Genomic DNA, 13,072 nt, shown 5'->3' with positions numbered 1-13,072 from the left:
TATATATTTGTTCCCAAATGTAGTAGTTAGAGATAAAATGGAGTGGCACTGTTAGGAGATGTGGCCTTGGTAGAGTACGTGTGGCCTTTTTGGAGGAAGTGTGTCACTTTGGAGACAGGCTTTGAAGTCTCATATATGCTCAAGCCATGTGCACTAAGACAGACCCCTTCCTGTTTCCTGCACAAGGTATAGAACTTTCAACTACCTCTCAAGCACCATGTCTGCCTGTACCATTCCATATCTCACCATGTTGGTATTGGATTGAAACACTGAACCCCAAGCAACTCAATAAAATATTTTCCTTTATAAAAGTTGCTGTGGTCATGGTGTCTCTTCACAGCAATAAAAACCCTAAATAAGATAACAAATATATAGAAAATTTACAAGTGTAGTTCACCAAATTTTTATTGACTCATTTGAGGCTGGGAGGCAAACACAATTTCTATAATTACCTTTAATACTAATTTAGTATATGCTACTTAAAATTAAATCAAACACTAACATACTGAGCTTTGTTCCCAATCATCTGTCTTCTTTTTATGTGCCATTTGGTGGTTATTTTACTGTGTAGTGTTTGGTAATCACCTCTGTCCATTTTTAGGATCTTTTTACTTCTGTTTTGATCCATAATAGTTTTTTTATACATAAGTTAAAAAAGTTAGCCTTTGACAGTTGTATTGGAGAAATAAAATTGAAGATGTTCTTTGGGTATATTAAATAGATTATTATTTACTTATAAAGGTGAACAAAATTATGAGATTTTTTTCAGGAACTATAAAACAAAAATAAGCAAATAAGCTAGACTCAGAGGGACAAATACTTTAGAATCTACATGTTTTAAAAATTGTCATGAAAGTAGAAGGTGGGTATGTAGGAAAGTGGGAGAATGAGAATATGGTGGACAAACATATGTGTGTGTGTGTTAAAAATATTTGCTAATCAAAATTAAAATTCATTTGTGTTTCTACTGTTGGATGTTTGGTATATACATCATGCTTCAAGCAAAATTAACTATTATACTTGTCACTTATATACCTTCATTACTACTAGTTTAAACTATGAATTCCTTAAAAATGACACATTCTTTACAGAATTAATCTACTTTCCCAAGTATCCTCAGGCATAACGTGCTTCAAAAGTATTTTGATCTCTAGGACTATGTCTTAACAGGTAACTGAGCTTGTTGTAAAGCATGAAAACCTTACTCTGATTCCTGGAAAACACATGGAAGATTTGACGTGACTTACACAAACATCCCCATGTCCACACACATATGAAAATAAATATGTAATAAAAAGCCATCAAACCAATTTTATGTTACTTAAAAAAATCTGCCCATTTTTACATTGTAGATGTTTTCATGAACTTTTTTTTATAGTTCATTGATTTACAAACAGCTGGAGGACACAATATCACATCTTGAAATTTCTTTCCCCTTTAAACCAATCTAAACTATCTTTAAAAAATAAACATTTAATACATATACATTGATTCAATTTCCATTACATGGGTGCAAGAAGACTTGTATTCAGTGACAAACTATATTGGTTTGTGTCAAACAAACTGGAAATTTTCCTCATGTAATGGACTATGCTCACTTTATAGTAGAAATGGTGCATGATGAGCAGATGTTCTAATTAGTTAACACACCTAAATGTGGACTGCTCCATTCCGCATTGTGTCTGGACTTTGAAATTGTCATATTTTACTTTATGATGAGCAAGAAAATTCAGTGAGAACAGATGTTGTTCCTTTCACTAACAAGGAGAGGAAGAAATAAGAGTATGTAAGATTAAGGAAAAGAAGAATGCTCATTCTTAATGGTGTCCTAGAAAGGGAACCTTGAAAAAGATGAAGGCATAATATGGAAATATCAAGAGTAGTTTTTTTATTCTTATTTTCAGGTCACTAATATGCTTCACCTATAGCTTTGTCCCTTACAAAATATTGAGTTCATTGGATAACACTGCTCTAGTAGTAACAGTAGAACTTTATATTTATAAATAGGATGTATGTTTTGTAAGTAAATACAAGATCAGAGTGCTTTATTCAATAAGATACTTCAGCTGCAGTATTTTTTGAAGAGAAGGGTGTCTCTTTTTGTGTTCAGAGTACTCAAAAGAGGAAAATAATACTCTGTTGAATGTCAGTAATAACGCATCCCAAATGTCAACACTTTATATTCAGAAAGTCAAGTTATTTTTCTAGTTACACATACCAACTATATATTTCATTACATATCTATATTTCATCTATCTCTGCATGATCAAGGAAAGATAATGACATTCACATAAATTGTATGGAAAGGCCTTAAGATTTAAATAGTTGCCGGGCGGTGGTGGCGCACGCCTTTAATCCCAGCACTCGGGAGGCAGAGCCAGGCGGATCTCTGTGAGTTCGAGGCCAGCCTGGCCTCCCAAGCGAGTTCCAGGAAAGGCGCAAAGCTACACAGAGAAACCCTGTCTCGAAAAACAAAAAAAAAAAAAAAAAAAAAAAAAAAAAGATTTAAATAGTTAACTGTGTTTTCCATTTCGTAAATGAATCTTTGATGATTTAATTCAAGTGGAATAGAGTAGTAACCTACTATGTCTTACCCTATATAGATAACCAAAATGATAACACTTAATTTCTTTCTTTTTTTTGAGACAGGGTTTCTCTGTGTAGCTTTGTGCCTTTCCTGGAACTCACTCTGTAGCCCAGGCTGGCCTCAAACTCACAGATATCTGCCTGGTTCTGCCTCCGGAGTGCTAGGAATAAAGGTGTGTGCCGCCACTGCCCGCATAACACTTAATTTCTTATATTTTAAGAAATAGAGTAGAATTAATGTAATTCTCCATAATATGATATCCAGTGTTTTATGAAATGAAATATGGAACATGTATGCGATTTTGTTTAGGAATACTAAAATGCTTTTTTTTCTCAAACTAGAGAAAAATATTTAATGTTTCACTTTCTCATTTTGTTATACTTCCTTTCTTGTAAGCAAGTGTGAGTGAACATGGGAAAGAGATGAAATAATTAAAGAATCTGAATACTTTAATAATTCAATAGTCAGATTTCTAATAGCGAAATTTTGAGGGTAAAAGTGGATAATTGTTCATTGTAAAGAGATACCATGATAAATGAAGACCCCATGGGAATAGGAAGAAGCAGAATGCTAGAGAGGTCCCCAGAAATCCACAAAGATACCTCCACTATAGACTACTGGCAATGGTCAAGAGAATGCCTGAGCTGACCTACTCTAGGGATTGGATGGTCCAACACCCTTACTGTCATGATAGAACTCTCATCCAGTTACTGATGGAATGAGATGCAGAGATCCACGGCCAAACCCCAGGTGGAGCTCCTGGAGTCCAATCGATGGGAGAGAAGAGGGATTAGATGAGCAAGAGATATCGAGACCATGATTGGAAAAGCACAGGGACAAATAGCCAAACTAGTGGAAACACATAAACTGTGAACCAATAGCTTTGGAGCCCCAATGGAACTGGACCAGGCCCTCTGGATAAGTGAGACAGTTGATTAGCTTGAACTGTTTAGGAGGTCCCCAGGCAGTAGGACTGGGACCTTGGTGCATGAGCTGGCTTTTGGGAATCTAGGGTCTATTCTGAGACAATTTGCTCAGCCTTGGTGTAGGGAGGAGGGAACTGGATCCTCCTCAACTGAATCTACCAGGCTGAGCTGACACCCCAGGGGAGACCTCGCCTTGGAGGAGGTGGGAATGGAGGGTGGATTGGGGGAGAGAGCTGGAGGGTGGGAGGAGGGAGGACAGGGGAATCCTTGGGTGATATGTAAAATTAAATTAATTATAAAATAAAAATATTTTAAAAAGTGAATAATTGTTTAAAATATAGGAAATATAATTTCATAAATTACCCCCAGATATACAAATATAAAAGCGATAGACTAGGGCTATGGAGATGGTTCAGTGGTTGAGAGAACTGGCTGCTTATTCAGAGGACTTAGGCTCAATTCCCATAGCCCACATGGTGGCTTTAGAACTGTGTGTAACTCCAGTTCCATGGGGTGCAATGTCCTCTTCTGGTTTCTTGAGGTACAAGACATTGATTGCATGTGATACATAGACATATATACAGGTAAAATACTCATACACATAAAATGTTAAAATTATATATGAGCATGGGTATTCATACTGTGTATGAGAAATGATGCTAGGGAAAAATCTATGAGAATATTCTTAAAAAATAATGGTACAGAAAAGACAGATTCAGTATTGTATATAGTTTTTCCTCTAATTAATAAAATTGAAGTTATAAATTTGTAGAATCTAACATGTATTCACATTTCTATATTATTATTCATCTCATTTTAATTTATATTGATGTATTAAAATAATTATATGACTACCAGAAACTCTAATATATAGTGAAGTTCCTAACAACTTCTCTAATCCTGAGATGGATCCACTAAACCACAAACATGGAATAAAATAAAACATATCACTAGATGTTCAATTCCATTATGTATATGAGAAGTACTAATTGGAACTGTTATTGTCCAGTCAATACAATGGATGGAATATAAGAGAGCTACTGGTTCATGTTGACAATACTGTGTCATAACTAACACATAACTAACACATAACTAACACAAATCACTATAAACAACACAAAATGTTACAGTCACTTTTGAAAGGAGTTTGATGCCTGCCAGGGTCTCCAACCTCTTCCTATATAACAGGATAGATGAATATGCCAGCTAGAGTAACACTGAAAAAGCAAAGTGTCCATCTCCCATGTCCTTTTATCTAGGATACTACCAAAAGGTATCACCCACATTTAGTGTGGGTCCTCTTGCTTAATATAATCTGATCATGAAAATTTCTTAAAGGAATGCCCAACAGCTTGTATTTTAATCAGTCAAAGATGTTATCAAGTTTACAACCAAGATTATCCATCACCCATTACCTTTCTAAATGAGCAAATTTATAATTTCTATATAATATTTATTTTGTTTTCACCAAATGTATTATTCTTGTAAAATAATTCACATTAAACAAAATCTCTATTTCTGCATTCATTCCCTGTTTGAATCGGATATCTTAATTCCTTTAAGCAAAAGTTGGATAACCACAGAGTAGAGCCAGACTAATGTGTACTTAGCTAACTTCTAGGATCCCTCCTGATTTTCAGGTCTATTATCCTATTAAGAGAAAGGAAAGAAAACTAAGGAATGCAGAGGTATGAATGATGATTATGATGATTAGTAGACAACTAAATATATTATAAATACATTCATACATAGTCAGAATCTAATGAATATTTGAAATCATAACTCTCTTGCTTAAAGTTATTAGTAACAATATTAAGTAAAAAGTTATATATATAATATAATACTTTTTTGCTACAAGCCACAAAAATATACAAAGTAGGATTTCAGTTGATTATGACAAAGCTAATACCTGGAAGAAGCCAAGGGCCTTCCACAGGTTAAGCTGAGTCTCAAGGAGCTTTGGTGATATTTGGCTTTTGATTATCTGCTGTTTTCTGCTATGAGTTTCTTGTGTGCTATTGTAGCTTTTCTATCATTTATTGGGCACCATTTCCTCTCTACCAAAGGAATATTTAGATAACCTGCGCTGACAACTATGCACAGCCAGAACCTCAGTTCAAGTCTTCCTGTATTTATTGTCATTGGCAGCATCCGGCCAGGTCCATCCCCAGACAGAGGAAAGGACCTTATCAGAGATACCTCTGTACTACCTAAGAACAGACTTAAGCATCCAGACTACCTGTTTGAGAGGGCCTGGTGGATGTGCCAATTAAGCTTAACTTCCTCCTTTCCCAAATCTTACCTCTAGTTCCAGATTTCCCTTTAACTATCACCAGAGGCATCTAGCTGTACACAGGTTGCCTAGCGACCAAGCACACTTTCCCCCACCCTGCAGGAAAACTGCAGATAGTTTGAACAGATAGGAGCCACAGGAAAAAAAAAAAGACAGTTTTATTTTCTCCCATTGACCTAGCAACTTACAGATTCTGAACATTTTCTACCAATCACGTTTAAGATTATAGTTGAGCACATAAGATCCCTCTTCTTAGATGATACCCAAATTTAGCCTTTAGTTAATTCATTCCCCATTAGTCACTTCCCTTCTGGGTTGCAGCCTTTAGTTAATTCATTTCCCCATTAGTCACTTCCCTTCTGGGTTGCAAATGATAATTAACAATTACTGCCCCTCTATGTGATTCTTATCACCCCTCCGTTTGACCCTGGAAGCCTGGATTTGCACTGCCAAGGGATTACTGCTTGTAAGTGTATATATACTGTGACTCCCAGAGCACGGAAAGGAGGAAAAAGAAGATTTGGAAGAATAAATAACTGAACAAAGAGCTCTGTGTGCTGAGATTCTATTTCCCAAAAATAGTCCTCACCATTTGTAGTTCTCTCTCCTGAGCCCCTGGGATGTATAATATTAAGACTGGTCCCTCTAATGTTATACAAGACTTTTGATATTATAATTGTTTGATTATTGAATATTTGTTTCAATATAAATTCTGATCATTGATACCCCTTTGTCAATAACGTTAAATAATTTCTGCTTTTTATAAAACGCATACAATTTATTACTAATGTTTAAATACAGTGTAATTTATGCCATATAAGGCTTAATTTTAACAAAATGTTGAGTTTTTTTGCCACATAAATTAAGGGTAACTAAGATTCAAACCTTTGCAAAATGTAATGACTGCTTACTAGATAGATATATGTAATATACTTTCCTTTATCTTATTTTTAACCAACAGATATGGATTATAAAAACAAATGCTAATTTATCCTTTCTAGATTTCCTATATTTTGAAGTACAGTCTGATATTATTGACATAAAATCAAACTTGTTTTTCATCAGTTTTCTAAGCCCACAAGGAAGTGGAGCTTTACCTTAACCAACACAAACCGAAGACCTTCAAAGTCTTGAATTTGGAAATTGTGATTTACACTGGTGCAAATCCAAACCACATCTGTCTGCTTATATGAACATGAGATCTTACATCTAACTGGTTTCCTAAGTATAAAGGCCCTGCAAAATGAGATTTTAATATTTCTTTCCATTGATCTTTCATCTGTATTCTAACTTACTCATGTAATGAGTCTGACAATATCAAAGCTGCTGTCTTTGACAGTGAATAAGAACATCAGAAGTTCACGTTCTGTTTCAAATATGTAAGATAAGTGAAACTGTCTAATATGTAAACAAATAAATACAATGTGTGTGTTAATGGAAAAGATAAATAAAACTTTCATATGAAAGTTGTCTTCCTCTTAACAGGTACACAATCATTTCTTAAAAGTCCCTGTCACCTTCATACTCTAATTCTTTTATTCTCTTTATCTTTAAATATGTAAATCTTTAGCTATTACTTCATAAATTCTTTACAAGTAAATTACTTTAAGTTATATGAAATTAACAAATATCAACAAAATTTAAATGATAAACAATTATATGTGTCATTTTTTAAGTCATCATAGAAAAGCATTGAATAAACTTATTTCCTGTGTGTGACTTCACTTATCCTTTCTATAGATTCTTAAGTTGTAAATTTACATATTTATGAAATGAATTCAGAATTATGGTTGCCACTATATGTTTCTTTTCCTTTTGAAATACAATGTCTTATGGTTTAGATGGCATCATACTGACAATGGAATATTTACAAAACTCTGGTGGCCACAACAATAACTACAACATCACCAATGTAACACACAGTTACTCAATTATTTCCATAGCAGTAAAATGCATGACAAGTGATTTTCTCTTTAACAATTTCCTCCCATTTATTTTTACACAGTGTGACACTTTCAGAAAACCAGGTTGTATGTGTTTATAGATTCCTGCAAAGTAAACATGACATAAAGTGAAAAAGTACTTCCAACATTAAACCCAAGAGTACAGAAAATAGCTGAAGTTAAGCCTAATGTTGTTATGTTTTATTTCAGAGCTACAACTGCAAAAAAAAATTGGCCACATACAAAAGAAATTGCAGAAAGTATGCTTGCCACAGTATTTGTCATGCACACAATTCTAATCTCTTTCTATGAGCTATATAATGTTTAGCACATTCTCTGAGAAAAGAACTGTTTAGTACATAGTAACTCTTTTTCCCCAAAGAAGAAAAGTGTCAGACAAGTCTCAATGAACCTATTAATATTGGTATATAGGTAGATTTTCTTTTCTTTTAGGATCTTTTTTCAAGTAATCTTAAAATAGTACAAAAATGCAGAGGGCAATTGAAAAAAAATTATATAATGATTCAAATCATTAAGTTAATATCCAAAATAAAGTTTTGAATAATACTAGCTAGGTAAGTTATCCACAGCTCATAATAGGTAACGACTTTGCAAGCAGAAAATTTAAATATTTATTTATTTATGTTTCATATTTTTGTATGACTATCTTTCATTGGAAATGTTTCTCCTTTCTTTTCTCTTCTAAAGAATATCCTCATGGATATGAAGATATCTGAGAATTCTGAAATTTTACTCATCTTAGAAGGTTATGTTTTAGTTTGATACTGTTTCATGGACAGTAGCTGCACAAGTGAGGTTCTGGAGTCAATAAAATACTTTATCACTAATGGCAATAACAATAGCCAAAGTGGTAGCACTACACCTACATCACTAAGCCTTGGTTCCCATGGGTGCTGTTTAAACATGCACATAATACCTAAACGTAGAACTGGTTGCATTACAGAAAAATAATACTGACCTTAGAGTATGTGAATTCTTTATTGTAGTTAGTAATTCTGTCTGGTCTTTGCTCAGGTGGGAGACATATCCTTATTATAATAGATAGTAAACAAAACTTCCTTTTCCTTAAGTGGAGAGATCATTGCTGTCTCTCAAGTATTCTCAAAAAGAGTGTCTGGAAAAAACACAAATAACAGTGTCCTTCCTTGCAATACATGAGAAGATGTGAGTGACACAGACAATTGTCTTATAACAGCTAAGTCTTTTACTGAATACAAAGCCAAATGGAAAATCTCAGTTGATGAAATATAAGATATTTGATCCAAAAGGATATTTTGATAATGTGTCATGAGAGCAAATTGCCATTAAAGACAATTTTCTGTTGATGAAACTAATTAAACAATTCTCAGAATTGTCCAAATTATTAATTTAATACCTATGAATTTTCTCACTGGCTCAGGATAATTAGAAATCCTTGAAAGAAAATAGGTAAAGAGAGAAGTACAGACTGACTTTATAGATAAGGGAGCATACCCAATACAAAAGAATTGTTCTTCAGCAACACACTCATTATTTTGAATGCATTACATCTGAGGTCTAGGAAATAACACTCAAGGCTACTAATAAATTTAGAGACTAACTAATATTGATGAGATTCTAAAAGTACAGTTAGGTCTTTTTATTATTAGCAATAACTTTTTTATTAATTACTTTTTTCGAGCCCAATAGCAGTTTCCCCTCCTTCCCTCCTCTTCTTCCAGTCCCTCTGCCCAACCTTCATTCTAACCCCATCCATTCCTCCTCCTTTCTCTTCAGAAAAGTGCAGCTCCCCATGGTTATTAGCCAGCTCTAGAATAACAAGTTGCAGTAAGACTAGGTACCTCCTTTCCTATTAGGGCTGGACATTGCAACACAGTATGAGGAAAAGGTTGCAAAAGCAGGTAACCAAGTCAGAGACAGCCCTTGCTCCAGCTGTTAGGAGTCCTAGAGGAAGATCAATCCACACAATTGTAACTTATGTGCAGAGGGCATAGGTCAGACCCATGCAAACTCTCTAGTTGGTGGTTCTGTGAACCCCTATAAGCCCAGGTTAGCTGATTTTGGGGGATTCCTTGTGGTGTCCTTGACCCCTCTGGCTCCTACAATCCTTGCCCTTTTTCACATGATTCCTTCAGCTCTGCCTGATGTTTGCCTGTGAGTCTCTGCTTATGTTTTCATTAGTCAATGGGTAAAGCCTCTTTCATGACAGTTGGGTTAGGCAGCAATCTAAGAGTATAGCAGAATAACATTACAAAACATTTCATTGACTTTTTTCACCAGTCTTGTTTGGTTCTATACTAGGTCTCCAGGCTATCCATCCTCTGGGACCTGGTCCTCCAGGCTGTGTCAGAGATGGGCTCCCTCTCATGATATGGGTCTCAAGCTGGACCAATCATTTGTTGGCCACTCTCATAATTTCTGTCCCACTTTCACCCCAACATATCTTGTAGGCAAGGCAAATTGTAGGTTTGAAGGTTCTGTTGCTGTGTTGGTGTTCCAATCCCTCTGTGGGAAGCCTTGTCTGGTTACAGGAGTTGTCTAGCTCAAGCTCTGTATCCCCCATCACTAGGAGTCTTAGCTACAGTCACCATCATAGATTCCTGGGTATTTCCATTGCACTAGATTTGTAGCTCATCCAAGAAATGCCACTGAATCCAGTTCTTTTCCCCAGTAGTCTCTCCCTCCATATAATATCTCTTGTTCCCATGGTAAAAACAGCTCTTAATAATAGTTTTTAACATTATGACTTTTTTGAATATATGAAAATACATCATGAAAACAAAAGTCATATCTTAAATTATATTTACATGAAGCTATATCACTATCACTGGGATTGAAAATAAAAATTATATATATCCTCTGTCTTACAGACACAAATGAGAGGTAAGAAATACCATTTGGTTTGTGGTAAGGGGCATGAATTCTCTATGAATGATACACTGATTTTCCCTACTGCTGTTCAATTCCTTGTTTACCATAGAATTTTATCAATATAAAGTTAGTGATTAAAGTTTGTTCATATTTCATTCCATTTTTCTTGTCTTCAGTAGCAGTTTTACTACCTCCATATTTTTTAATGCTATGCACTACAAGGTTGCACTCCAAAGGATTTGAAACGTTGTCTTGATGAAACAGCTATCAAAACTTAAGTGAAAGTATTAGAGATGATGTAGGAACAAAATGTTATAAAAATATAGAAATATAGGATAACAATTTCTCAGAATGTTTCCTGGGAAGGATGATATTTTGGCTGGATTATAAAGTTTTAGTATACTTCAGGAAGCACCAAATACCATTCCTGACATTAGATATAATTTGGATAAATAAGGAGATACTTACAGACAGAAAGTACAGTGAACAGAAGGATATATTAGCAAAGGATTCTGAAAATTTGTAGGTTCTGAACACCTGAAGTGCCTGAAAAGGAGTGCGGCCATAATGCTTGTACAGTGAAGAGACCAGAAATGTTTCTTAATTGAATGATAGCATAACATTACCTGTAGAGAAAAATTCCCCCAAGATAAAGTAAAATACATAATTGTAAATTCCATGACACTTTGACTTATTAAAGTGTGCAATATGACTGAATAGAACAAACGTATAGATAGGAAATTGTGAAACAAATATATAAATGATCAAAATTGAGCATGGATTAACAGAAAGGAAAGAGTTAAAAATTTGTGTCATTTCTAATGGAATGATTTTAAAGGTAAGAACTCAATTAATAAGGATCGGAAACCAAGCAAAAACAAGTTGGGTGAGTCAGATCAGTTTGGTATTATAAATGTCACATTTAGGATCCTAGTGGGATATTCACAAGGAGACACATGCCAAACCATATGGTGAAAATGAGTTTGGAGCTTGAAAGAGGCAGCAGGGCCAGAATTATAGATGCAGTCATCAGTCTGTATGTGGTAATTCATATCATCTGGAGAAAGTGTGCAGCAGAATAGAGACAAATAGTTAAGGAATGCCTACAGCTAAAGATGGAGATGGGAATTTTTACAAATGATTAAAATAAATGTTAGATGAGTAGAAGAGTAATCAGAAGACTGAAGTTTTACTACAAAAGGCAAGGAAAGAGAACTTTTAAAGTGAGATGTTGACAAGGGTGTAGGTGGGCATTCCTCAAACACCTAATGAAGAGGGAGAAGTGTTGGAACTGACCAGCCAGTTACTAACAAATGAGTTCATTCAGAATGGACCATAAATAGTGAGAAATAAAGAAATTATTTGTAAGAAAATTAAAACAGTTATAAAGTATAGTTTTCAAAAAATTTGTGAAGTTAAGGTGGTAAATAGTGTAGCATGGACAGAAAACAAAAATTAGTTTTTCACAGGAGAGGCAGTATGCTTATGTTTTTTTTTTTAACTAAAAAGGCCAAAGTATGAAATAGATTACAGTATCACAAATAAATTCAAATTGAAGTATTTCCAAAATGAAAGGGTAATGATTCTATTGCTTGCTTAATTTTACAGATGATTGGCACTATTTAATGAAGAACCATGTCAGAGAACATGAATCAAATATAGACTATGAATCATGAACAGTTGTCTTATAAGGGCACATGAATCATGAACATTTAAATATGAAATACTTGGAACTTTTTAATCTTCACCTTTGTGAGCAAATATTTCACAGATATATCTAATTTTATTTGTGTTTAACACATAAAGAGAAGCCTGTGGGGGTCTGAGAAACAAAGAAGCATAAAAACCTGAGGTCTAAATCTTCCTAAGTGAAAATAATTTCAAATCATCTTAAAGTATGATATTCAGAAGTTTACACAAAAGGAAGCTCTAGTATTCATAGAAAATATGACACAATGTTATTTTTAAAAGTACTTATATTCTTGCTCTTTAGAACATTTTATAAGCAGAAACGTTATCATATTCACAGGATCCTTTTTTGTTTGGTAAATTTACCACAAAATTGATTTCTTGGAACAATTTGCTAAAGTCTTTATGACAGACCCAAAATATCTATGAAGTTAATTCAAAATATAGTGTTTATATTAATAAAATACATAACAAAATGATTATAAAACAATTCAGTAAAAAATGATCTAAACTGTGGAAATTAACATGAACAAATTACAATAAAAATTGGAAAAGATAGGGTTTTTTTCATACAATATATCTGGTAATATTCTTTTCACTCCTCCAACTTTTCCCAGATCTTCTCTATGTTGTACCCACCCAACAGTATGTTCTTTTTCTCAAAAACAACAATATAGTAAAACAAACCCCATAAGACAAAAAATACCACCACCCCCACAAACAACAAAGTAAAAGCACATAAACACAAACATGCAGTCCCTTT

Source organism: Peromyscus eremicus, chromosome X (assembly GCF_949786415.1).
Source record: "Peromyscus eremicus chromosome X, PerEre_H2_v1, whole genome shotgun sequence".
Lineage (NCBI taxonomy): Eukaryota > Metazoa > Chordata > Mammalia > Rodentia > Cricetidae > Peromyscus > Peromyscus eremicus.
This window is presented reverse-complemented; position numbering follows the sequence as displayed.